A 13,349-nucleotide genomic window follows, 5' to 3' on the forward strand; every position below is an offset into this window, starting at 1 on the left:
CCGCGGCACGTGCGGCGCGGAGGAAGCTGTAAACCCCATATGCGTAGTAGAGTGTTATATTGCGTGTGTGTGTGTACTGTGGCGTGTGTGTGCGGCTGTGTGTGGACGACTGTGGACGAGAGATAGCTGCAAAGTTCATTCTTTTTATTAAAGTTACGACGTACCTAGTAATCGGTGCTTTGAAATTAAACTTGATGTTTTTGTAATGATTGGGTGTTGTGTTCGTACAGGCTACTCCTTTTGCGCACTGTCATCCTTCAAATTGTATCATTTTCGAGAGATTTCGGTTGTTAGTCGAACGCGCATAATATTTACTACGTTAATAATAATTTTGTTAAGAAAATCTGCGATATTTTTACTGTGCTTACTCGCAGAGAATGTTTTACCGTTATAGAGTGTATTATTTATTTACAATGTTAGCATATTTCATATGCATTCAGGGGCTAAATAACTTCAACGCTTACCAAACTATTATAATTCGAAAAATCGGCTGAGGGATTATAATCCCAAAGCAATGACAAACTTTGAACCACAGATATACATCAGACAGATATATTCTGTAGTACTTCGAATATTCTGAATATTCCTTCAAAGTTATTTTAAAAATCACAAAGGATTATCTGACTTAGTTTACCAGATAATATTTTGTGAAGCTTAAAATGATAAAAGAAAACGTTAGATGTTTCGTCATTTATTGATAAGGGAAGAGGGCTCAGCTTCACAATACCTACATGAAGTGATGTCTAACTTGAGGCAGTACTAGTGTCGTGTGTATCTGTGGTGGCCCCGAGCGCTGCCAGTGATCAAGTACAGTAGCTTCTAGTCCCGCGATAGTCCCGCGAAGCGTCTCCTGCAATACTCATCACTTGTGTTACACCAGTATTTCGTGATCTTACGCCTCGCGCTGCGTCTGTGCGAAAACACCAAGCGACACAAACCAAAGCGTTAACATTATTATAACTATTCGGTTAAATACATAAATATATTTAATAGTTTACATACAGATGCAGCGCGAGCATTTACCATTTAGTTGAGATTCTCTTTACATCATATTTTGTTAGATTTTTTATAAAGTATTTTTAAATATATTTTTGTCGTACTCTGAGTACATAATACGTTATTTTTATTATTGTCTGTGTATTTATATTCACGCCTTGTTTACTTTAGTAATCAAGTAGGTAATTATTTATAAATCAATATTTTATCACAGACAACATTATAATAGAGATTTTATATTTGACATCACATTTGAACTGGAGACATACTCAGCGACCGCCACTGTGTTATTACTAGTGGGTACTTACGGCGGGTTGTTGTGTGACGCGAGCTGAGTGTGTGTCCGGTGTCTGTCACGCATCGCGACAGTATTCTGAGTTAAGTATTATTTAATTAGTTGTTAGTTGGATGTAATACCAAAGGTTTAAGTTTAATAGTTTAATGAAGTTGTGTTAAGTTGAGCTCGCTAGTTATGTTGTGCGGACACTCACGCCCCGAGAGCGACAGCACAAACGTATTGCTTTATGTAGTTGTTAGTGTATAATATTATTAAATAATATAAATATATTAAATTATAAATCTCTGTACGTGTTCCCGTTATTATTGCTATATAAGTATCGTGTTTATGTTTCCGTCGGGTGCGTGGAGTGGCGTGTCGCCGGCGACTCGGTCACACTGGTTGCGTCTTATTGTCTGCGTACTAAAGCTTACTTTACCTCGTTAAGGTTTCTTTTTATTTCGTGGCCATTTTATTTTTAGGTCGCCGACAAGCTATCGGTTGGATACGTGCAATATAGTCTAAATATTTTTGTGGCAAATACCTGCAGGAATTGTCATTTACTTTGAGAAGTATCTGGAGTTATTCAGTGTTCACAGGGATTTGTTAGTTATTTATTACACTCACACAGTATCCAGTCGGTAAGTTGTCGGCAGTTACATAAACCGTTGTAAGTGAGCAACCGAGCGCTGCGGCGTCGCTCGTGGCGCAACGTGCGCGACTGCGGGTGTCACACGCGCGTGCAGCTGCTGCAGTAGCACGCGCGTGTGACTGTCTGCGCCGAGAGCACGCGGCAGCGCTGGCGTCGCGCGGTGGCTCCGCCGCGACGCCGTCTGTTACCTAGATAACTTAAATGTATGTGGACAATTCATTTTTGATGTGAATCATACTAATATAAAATAAATTAAATAGTTTATAGAGTATAATAGTGGTATGTTACGCGTGTCGGCCCGGGTCGGCACTGGTCATGTTATTAATTTATTCGTAAATATTTCATAGTTGTGTGTTGTTCACATTGTGGTTTTTTATTCGTACGCTGTGTGTGGATGTGTGCGTGCGCGTGTGTGTAGGAGCGCGTCGCTGGCGCCGCCGGCAGCGCCTGCACTGCGCCGGAGATCACTTGCCGAGTCTGGAGTTAGTATTTTAGCTGCGCAGCAGAGGTTTTACGAACAAAACCATACAGTGCATCTAACGGGCTAAGTTCAGATTCACCAGGTTATTTCTGCGTAATGTAGTGAGGGCAGTGAGTGCGGTGTCGCAGGCGGCAGCGGCGCGTCGTGTCGCGTGCACGCGCCACTTGTACTTAATGTCGGCAGGACCGCCACGTCAACTGTTGTTCTCTGTTGTCTACACTATAAACATGTTTGTCTGTAAAGGACATCTTACCACAATCACAGGAACCTGGGTTTGTACAGGATACCCTTCAAGTAGCTTGTAACGCGGACGAGCGTGGCGGGTCCCGGTAGGCGAGTGCACGCGGCCGGTAACTTTAGCTGTGATTACGTTGCTATTCATATGTACTGTTTGTTTCTGACGCACATGTGTTCTCATTTCCGACCTTATTGCAACAAAACTTAACAATTATGATCAAACATTTTTGAAAATTGTTTTTTAATTTTTTGAAAATTTACACGATTACTTTAATTTTATTGTGGGATTCGTCAAATGTTATATTGTTTGTTGGAGATATAAATTTATGAATATGACGTAATAGCTGATAATTAAAACGTAGTACAATTTAAAGTGTAGTGTGAGCGTACTGCAGTCGCTAAGTGTTATGTACAAACATGATGACCGAGCACTAAATAAAGCTATTTATATAGAGTTGAGCACATACCACATGTAGATAGATAACTATTATTTACGAGAACATATTTTTATTCTAGATACCATAGATTTACTAGACTTGGTGACAGCAAACCTTTGAGATTTGCCTTTTAGCTGAATTGTATGGGGATGAGCAGTAAGTGAGTTCCTCTACGATGTACTACTAATGAAAGCTAAACAAAAATTGAGTAAATGGTTCAGTTACTGCTTGTCATGTCTGTCTAGTTTGCCTTCCAAACGTTGATTCTAAATCTTATATTAATACCTATCGAAAGAATTACCTCCTTAAATAATATTAATGAAAATATGACGCTTATTTATTTTGTCTGTCTGTCACCGACTGTGCCAAAGTATCCCTCGTGTTTAACAGGTGACCTGTCGGCAGAGGTGGGTCGCTGGCGGAGTACCCGTACTCATTAGTGAACATCTGTGAACAATCTCGGCGACCTCCTGGTAACGCGAACATTGTACTTTATGTAAGGACTTGTGCCGGCGACCCACCGCTGCCATCCACTACATCTGTTATAAATAGCTTGTTCTCACAGCTTAGTGCGAATATGTTGCGCTATGAAGCCGGCCTGACATCCCACATGACGACGCTACTCGCCGACCCTAACATATATTCCAACACAATGATGGCGGCACAAGTACCTGCATGTCACATGGGATGTCACGCCGGCTACAAGCTGAGTTAGGCAATAAAGACTTTCCATCTACTCTCATAATTAAATATTTCCTCTAACATTCAGGCCCTACCCTCTGGCAAGATAAATACTAAATATCATGAACTATCAATTTTCCTCTTCTGAAAAAAGTTCTTGATTGGCCTAAATCTCCAGACTTCCCTCTTTTCGACATAAATGTACTGACCATGTAAATAGTACCTGCAAAACTACAACACATTGCCTTAGACTAGAATAGTATAAAGTATAAAACAAATTATATTAGCTTTAGAGCAATATATTTTAAACAAAGATGCAACATGATACCAATGAATATAAGTCGTATTGCCCGACTCAGTGGCGCGCGTGCAGAGAAGTCGCTCGTCTGTCCAGTAACAGAAACGAAACGTAATAGTGTTACACTGTTTAATGCCATTTTGTAACATAAGCCATATTAACGCTAGCTGTAACTTGACATATCACGCTGTATTATTATTTGTTATCTATATATTCATATGACGTCCGCGGGCAGTGCCTGCGCCCGCGGCACCGGCCGTGCGGCGGGCGCAGCGCTGCGCCGGCGCATTCAGTCCGTGATCTATTTAGTACCAATATGTACTGTGTCAAACATAGCGCATTATTTTATGAGAACGTCGCCTGCTTGCAATCCTCAACACTAACATGTAGCTAATCTGAAGTGGGTTCCATTTGGATGTAATGGCGGCCAAAGAAATTAACCAATAATATAAATATTTCAAAACACTTATTTACAGTAAGTTACGTTCACTATTTAAGGGTTTCAACTTTAAATCTTACAATATTCTTCTGCACAATATTTTTAAGTATGATACTTTAGGCTTGTTTGTCCGCCACTACGTGTCATGAACACAATAGTTGCTAAGGATTGCAAGTAGACGGCGCGAATACCATAAGTTATTTTGAACTAATTTTGGAATGCTTATAAATAAAATAAAATATATTTTACGCTTCCCAGAGGTGTTATATAGCCAAAGAGTGGTTTAATATTTGTACAAATCGGCTGAAAGCCCTTATTTTGTTGTCTATTAGTTGGAATACATATTTATTGTCTTGCCAGTATATACAGATGTAGGTAACAGTTTGCTGGGAAATATAATGTTTTGTATATTGTGGCGCAATGTCCTCTACTCTCCATCTGATTGTTTCTGAATCTCTTCACGCGTATTATTTTGTGACTTGTGTTTAGGTATATTACCTTATGTCAGTTTATTTATTGCTAATTTAAATGGAAATAGATCGATGCATTGTGCATTCACTTGATTTTGTTAAAAGCTTCCAATTAAAATGAAAATACAATATTTGTTATTGTTTTAACAAAGGCCAGTGGTGCTTATGTGGCAGGGACTCACATGAGCACTACTAGCCTGCTTAACATTGTTTTATTGTTGGTGGAGTGACAAGTAAATTGAATCGAATATTGAAACGTCCTGATGGGTGCTTTGACCCTTAATTATAAGAACTCGGTGTTTATATCTTCTAAATTGTGATCTGATTGTTTCGAATGTATTTGTGAATTGTTTAGCGGAGTGTAGATGACATTGCGGCAAGCGTACGTATAGTTTGTGTTAATTATTTGTAGCTAACACGAAGAGTATGAGATCTGTTGGATTGTGACGGTACCCTCGGCCCACGCTTGCGGGACCCTCGCTGAACTTCTAGATGTTACCGCCTTATGCAGTCTGCTTGTTACTCACACACTCAACGGAATTTATTCAGTGATAATATTTTGACTACTGGCAGAAATAAATTGGAAAATAAACTATTCGTTTTGTAGCTCAGCTGGTCCCCAAAGCGTCGGCCCGACGAGTACGTCCTCGTAATACCTATATTTGTTGTCTGTTCACCGATCACTATTAGAACACGTTAGCTGAGTAAATTAATGCATATAATATAGTTTTATGATGAAATAAAATATGTATATGTAATCCTACATGTCTATTAAATCAATGAAAATAGATTATAATGTGATGTTTCATTTGTTCTATAATGTTCGCAGCATTTAGTCAGAACTGCATACACAAAAATTGTATAGGTTGCACAAAGTGCATAGGTTAAAGATCACGGCTGTTAAACTGGACCTTTTATTGTACCGTTATTTTTAACTATTTCCTTTATCGCTTGCACCTTAAGACAAAAATCATTTATTTGCAAAAACACGGGTACATAAAAAAACATTGTTATGATGCATATTATGCAGTCTTAAATATTTAGGTTTGAACCAACATGTTTTACCATTACTAGTGTATTCAATCACATAATAGAACAGGCACAATTTTATGAATAGTTGAAAATATCAAACCCTTGTATATTTTATAACACCACAACATGTAATTTTAATTAATGTCGAGAGGTCTGTGCCTATTCAACCCCAAAATATTTATTTGAATAGCATAATTGTATTCTCATATGGCACGACTTTTTTTATTGCATTCATATGGCACGTTTGTCGTGTCGTCGGTGTAACACGGCGCGCCTCCCTTGTCCGCCCGCCTGACAATACAAACCACGAGATACAATCGTTTGGGGGCCAGCCATATGTCGCGGTTTATGTGATTATGTTATTTATTGCCGTCTGTGATGATTTACGATCTGCTCTCGTGGCTTGCATCTATATCTGTTAATGGTTATTATCAGTTTCATTTATGGATTTTACTGCTGTGGTATGGTGAAATCAATAATCTACTGTATTTTTGCTGTATTACTAATGAAAAGGTATATTTAGGTAACAACAGTGGAAACAATAGATAAACTTACGAGGTTTGCAACCTGCACCGTTAAAGAGTTCGCCACAAGCGCCATAGCTGTGCAAGTGCGCCACTATCTAGCGGCTAACAGCGCCATTAAGTGGCGGCTAATGAAGCGGTGCCGAGGTGCGACACGGCCGCCGGGTCGCGCCATCCGACATCACGACCCCGCCGCGCTAATGCTATGCTAAACCGACACATTTCCAAACTAATCCCTTAGCCATTGTTTTGTGAATCTTGTTGTTTCTATTCCTAGGTTGGAGTACGGTACTAAGGGAGTTTTTGGAATTGTAAATGTTTGTCGTGTGTTCAGCATCTGTCGTTTGTTAGAACATTGGGAAATTGATTAGGCTGGGATCAGGTTGCTTATCCACCCGTGGTATTGTTGAAACAGCTTATTGCTATCACACGAGAGAGATACAATTAACTTCGAGGTAAGCAGTAGCACACGCAGTAGGCAGGAATCTTAGGAAGAATGAAGAAGTATTAGGTAGGTAAGGTAATCTGCTAGTTATTTTGAAGATCATGTAAGTAGATGTGCCTGCAACTAAAGCAGTTTCTTATCCCTGAGTATAATACCTACCTGCTTATAGCTATGCATATAGCGGCAGGCATGCTCCAAGCGGAACGATGCAATTAACGAGCTTCAGAGAAAATGTTGGCTCATTAGTCATTCAAGCTCCGTTTCAGGTCATGGCGAGCTGACACCGGTCCCGTACTCGGCCACATCGCCTCCATCTGGCTAATCCTGAGCTCACTAACATTTGTGCAAACGTGCACAGACTCCTGATTGCCCACTTGTTGTAACATCATTATTCCAAACACAAAAAATGTCGGCATTGTGCGACCCCTCGCGAGGGTATCACAATACCGCATCAAGAGCGCAGGTTTTTATGATGTCAGCTGCGCAAGTGGACCTATTGTCACAAAATACGATTAAACTATCCTATTCAATTATTTATTACACTTTTTTGTAAACTATGCTACTCCGGACATTAAAATTCGACCTTCTGTAGTGTGAAACAAGGGTGGTTTCATAAAGTTTAATTTGCATCTAATGTTTTTCCCCTGCGGTAATAGATCCCCTCGCGAATTATATCTTTTTTATCCATTACAACGATTACGGTATTTAACCGTGCATCGTGGCGTGAAATCGGATTGATGAGCGATACGTATGGAGCGAATAGTTTATCGATTATCAATTATTGTAAACGATTACGGCTACCGTTAGAATATTTTATGAACAATCGTATCGAATCGTTTCGTTCGGGAGGCGGCTACCGTTTATGTAATTGGATTTTGAAGATTTATGTGTAATGGGAAGCGGGCATTTGTTGTCATGTTGTTAATGAGTTGTTTGGCAACGTGTGATGGTGTAAGCTGTGGCCATTGCCCCGGGGCCCCGCGGTGCGGCTCGCGTGCGACATGCGACCGACACTATGTGTCGATACTGTGACGCGATCACCTCCGATCGTCACGCTCTCATTATTTCACTCGCCGGGACACACCGACTGCAGTAAAGAACTGTAGCTCTCTGCTGCAAGTTGCAGCCTGCAACACAACAGTTAAACTAACAAGACAAAGTAACGGTGTTGTGCATTTGATAGCTAATCTACGTTCGCTGTGCCCAGCCCAGTCCTCTTGCTTGTGTCGCAATTATAAGAACGACAAATTAGAATTAAATGCTTGGGTTATATAAATCCATCATGTAGGTATTCTAGAGGATTTTTCCTGGCTAAGCACGTTTGAGGAAGTCACCTCTGTATCTACGTCAGAAGTTGAATACTTCGTTTGGGCGTCAATAAATAATTAGGCATTAGCAACAATGAGAAGCTTCGGGATAATGAATCAATTACTAACTACCACTATGTAGGTAAGCAGGATTTAACACCCGAATTGTTCACTGTACTCATTTGAACCTAGCAATAAGATAACAAGAAGATCGAGACAATGTCCCCAGCATGTGCGACATAACGGTTGTCGTGGGTCGGCGCGACACGACGCGGCACGACGCGGCACGCACGGAGCACGGCGCTCATTAGTTCCGTTAGCTCTCGTTAGCCAACTTTATTATGTCCTGAATAAATAATGTATCAGCTATTAGCTGCATAATGCCACGCCGCGCTCGCGTCGTGCGCCTGCGCACTTGCTGCTGAAGTAATAAGCAACTGCTTACATTCGTTTGCTGAACATACTGTAATTGTAATGCGGAAAATATCGCAGTTCACTTCTGCTGCGTTTCTAAATACTTCAGTGCTGTTAACGAGGCATTCACATTATCATATCGCTAATTCAGTTTTGTTTTGTTTCACATGATGAGGGTTCTTGTTCAAATACGTATGGTACAAATGCAATATTTTATGAAACCAATGGTTGGTATAACGCTTGACGTCGCCGTACAAACTCAACTAAATAGTAAAGAAAATCTTAATGAACCGTAGATTCATGCTAGTTCCCGTTACACTTATTTGGAACATTTGGTTACATATACACTTATTTGGAATTAAGTAAATTATTATACAATTAGGTACAAAAGCATTTTTTTTATATTTAGTATTCCAATAGGATTAAGTTCCTTATCAATAATAATTAGCGTTGTGTTCTATCAGTTGCACCGTGACGCGAGCTGTGAGCGTCCATCGTCCGCGTCGTGCGCGTCGTCGTGTCGCGCGTCGGCCGCTTCCTACACGCCGCGCTAATTAGGCTGCGCCGGGGCGCACTGCCCTCCTGCTCCAACCCGCATGTCTCATCTAATAGCTTTTATTGCTGACCGCTTGTGTGCTCGCCTAACGGAACTTCTTACATGTTGCCTGAAGGTACTCGTTTCATGTTAGATGGCGATCCTGAAAATACGCGCAGAAAGTTAATTTACTGATAGTTTATATGTAATAAGAAGTATGCTTACGTAAATAAAAGCAGTTTTTCTGTGAAACTCTTGAAACACACTGAACAGGCTTTGGAATACTTCCTTTCCCATCCTTTTCCCTCCCTATTAGTGTTGCAAAAAAACCGTTTTTTTCTAATGTGAAAAAAAACCTTGAAAAAAAACCTGATAAAAAACTGTTTTTTTTCTGGGCCTGGTTATTTTCAAGAGCATAATAACCCTAAAATTATTAGGGCATTTACCGTTAAAGATTAATACTTAAGATTACAAGATAGACTCTTAGGTTTATTCTTGAATCTACGGTACTTTTCTGATAAAACAGTACCAAAATTTCATAAAAATATTGGCAACATTCATTGAATTCATAAAAAATTTTCAATGAAGTGAAAAAAAACAAATCGTTTTTTTTTCATTTTACATCACTACTCACTATTCTACATAATCATAAAGCACCGAACGCAACCATAACTGCGCAACGAACGCCATCTATTGAACTCATAGACAAAAGAATTCCAGTTTCAAACTCAGCAATGGCCGGCCGGCATCGATAACTACGCGCGCGGTGTAAAAAAATCAAGTTAAACCTGTGAATACGACTAAAAGTGCTCTGGTGTGGTGATCCCTGTGTTCCTGGCATCCTGTAAGTACTTAATCTTTCATTCATTTAATCTCACAGCCTGTTTCTAGCAAAAATACCTAAATCAAGGCGTCCCCGGCTGGACGCCAAACTCAATCATATTTGTTGTCCATTTCGAGCGCCAATACCTGTAGATTACAGTTTATTCAAGCATTCTCAGGTTCAGTTTCTATCGAAAACTCTGAGATTATCTAGATTTTTCAATTTTAAAAGTATTATCCTACTAAATATTGTTAGTCATACTCGCCGTGAGTAACCTATATGCGGATTCACAGGTCATCTTCATTTAGTCGGGTTATATTACAACAATTTTGGTAACTATTTACAAAGTAAATTGTTTACTATCTTATTATATGAATATAACTTATCACAATTAAAACTATTTCACCTAAACGTATTGATTTACACCTAATACAATCTCAACTTAGGTTCGCATTTCATACGTGATTTCTTAATACCTAGGTACATACTTTACGAAACAAAAACAAAATGGAGGAAGGCAAACTAAAACTTCTTCAATCTCAACGCGAATATGTCTATCGTGATATTCAAATCCTTTATGACTTATCAATATTTATGATTCAAGATCATTCAAAGGTATCGTCGTTCAAGGCGAGATATTCTCGGATACATTCAATTCGCGAAGAATATGTTTCGTTATGTAGTAAAATACAAGCATTGGAGTTAGCTATAAAACCTGATGCGCGAGTGTCCCAAAAATCTTTGAGTTCGTTTGATGATTTGTACTATGCCGTAATCAGTGCAGCGGCCAACTTGCCTACTACCGAGAAGAGCGGAAACGTCGACGGAACGTCCTCGCATACGTCATCGGTTCTGGAGCGAGCGGAAGTAAAATCAAACTCGGGACGTAATGGCTGATTTACATTGAGTCAGTAACTGACGTCAGTCCACTGACAAGTCAGTGCTGACCCGGTACTGCCATCGTGTAAATTGATTTGAAGTCAGTACAGTACTACTCACGAAACACTGACACTACACTGACTTCGTGTAAATAGCACGCGTCAGTTTTCGGCGCCTACACTGACGTCAGTTACTGACTCAATGTAAATCAGCCTTAATGCGCGGCTACCTAAACTTGAGTTATAGCCTAAATTCGATAGCAAAATAGAAAACTGGCAAACATTTTATGATATTTACAAAAGTTTAATTCACGATAATAAGTCGATTTCGGAAATAGAAAAATTTCATTATTTAGCGTCTTGTTTACAAGGCCCCGCTTTGTCTATTGTCAAAGGAGTTCCGATGACCGCCGATAATTACGAAGTCGTTTTTAATAGTTTAATCGAGCGTTATCAAAACAAGCGTCTTATAGCTTTGTCATATCTTGATAAATTTTTCAACCTGCCAGCTGTAAAATCAGGCAACTTCCAAGATCTGCAAAAGTTAACAGGTGAGGCTTATGAGGCTTACCATGCTCTCCAATCAATGAAAATCGAAAACTTAGGTGATTTTGATTTGTTTTATTTAACAAACATCGCGTTCGCTCGATCCGGACACGCGCATTCGATTCGAAACTCAAACAAACATTTCGCAAATACCTACCTACCTTTTGTGAATTGTTAAAGTTTCTTCAAGATTATGTTAAAATCTTAGAAACTAATCAGCTATCTTCTAAATCTACAAATAATAATAATTTAACTTCCCCGCGTAAACTCGCGTATACAAAATTTCCGATCGGACCCGCACCGCGCGGACAAAAACGCTCATCTTATCTCGTTAAATCTAACTCACTTGCAAATGTGGCTTGTGCTCATTGCAATAATGCGCACTCGATTTATCAGTGCCCTACCTTTCAATCTTTAGACTCTCGTGCTAGACTCGAGGTACGTGTGAAGCCATCTTCTCTATCCGTCAACTTCTAGAGAAGAGTCGTGAGCAGAGTCAACCATTGTTTCTTTGCTTTGTTGACTTGGAGAAAGCTTAACGTATAAGCACTACAAGCACGTGCTCAATGATTTTTTTTTTCAATTGTGCAGTTGTTATACAATTTTTTTTCGGCTTCTACTCATCGTTTGGCAGTTTTAAAAGAATTAATAGGCAACTTACCTTTGAAGAATTTTATACGATCTTAACAAAAGTAGAAGCCATGTTAAACTCTAGACCTTTAGTGGAATTATCTTCCGATCCCGACGAGGTTGACGCTCTTACAGCTGGTCACTTCCTCATCGGTCGACCATTAATATCTCTTCCCGAACCGGTACATTCTGAAAACGTAAGTTTACGTACTCGTTGGCAGCTCTTACAGCGCCTATCTCAGAGTTTTTGGCGCACTTGGCAAAGGGACTATTTACATACCTTGCAACAGCGAATAAAATGGTTTGAACATGGCAACCATCAACCAAAGATGAATGATCTGGTCATCATTTACGAACCAAACTTACCTGCCAATGAATGGAGGTTGGGTCGCGTCGTACAGCTCCATCCGGGTAAAGATAACATTACTCGTGTGATAACAGTCAAAACATCAAAAGGCTTACTTACAAGACCTGCTGTCAAAATTTGTCCTCTTCCAATTGAACAAAACAACTAATTTAACTACACAATTTTTTATTACACACATTATCTTATTATCTTAATTATTTTCTTAAATGTTTATTATTACTCACCTATCTCAAAACTTATACGTATCTATTATCTTATTATTAATCTATTAACTAAAAATCTTATAATGATGACATATGAATCTGCATAGGCCCTCGATCTTAAATCTTAAATTATCAAACTGTATCTTATGAAATCCCTGGGTGATTTCAAGTGGGGGGATATGAACAGGCTTTGGGATACTTCCTTTCCCATCCTTTTCCCTCCCTATTCTACATAATCATAAAGCACCGAACGCAACCATAACTGCGCAACGAACGCCATCTATTGAACTCATAGACAAAACTCCAGTTTCAAACTCAGCAATGGCCGGCCGGCATCGATAACTGCGCGCGCGGTGTAAAAAAATCAAGTTAAACCTGTGAATACGACTAAAAGTGCTCTGGTGTTGTGATCCCTGTGTTCCTGGCATCCTGTAAGTACTTAATCTTTCATTCATTTAATCTCACAGCCTGTTTCTAGCAAAAATACCTAAATCAAGGCGTCCCCGGCTGGACGCCAAACTCAATCACACACTATTACGGGACATTATGAAATGAATTAAACATAAAATCCAAGATTACATCATAATTCTGACTTTCAACATAAAAATACTTCTTTAATTTTAATTCCAATACAGTGGGACTCTATCAAAAACATGGAGAAATCATATCAATTTCAT

At 39.4% G+C, this 13,349-nt stretch overlaps 1 long non-coding RNA gene across 1 annotated transcript in view; it reads left to right on the forward strand.

Moving 5' to 3' along the window:
* Positions 1–12,449: 12,449 nt before the first annotated feature.
* LOC135118265 (uncharacterized) overlaps positions 12,450–13,349 on the forward strand; it is a 113,128-nt gene continuing 112,228 nt past the window's right edge. The window contains exon 1 of the long non-coding RNA XR_010277456.1: positions 12,450–13,103. This is a non-coding gene — a long non-coding RNA (uncharacterized LOC135118265). The remainder of the gene's footprint in view (positions 13,104–13,349) is intronic.

This window comes from Helicoverpa armigera, chromosome 20, assembly GCF_030705265.1.
Source record: "Helicoverpa armigera isolate CAAS_96S chromosome 20, ASM3070526v1, whole genome shotgun sequence".
In the NCBI taxonomy this organism is placed as follows: Eukaryota; Metazoa; Arthropoda; class Insecta; order Lepidoptera; family Noctuidae; genus Helicoverpa; species Helicoverpa armigera.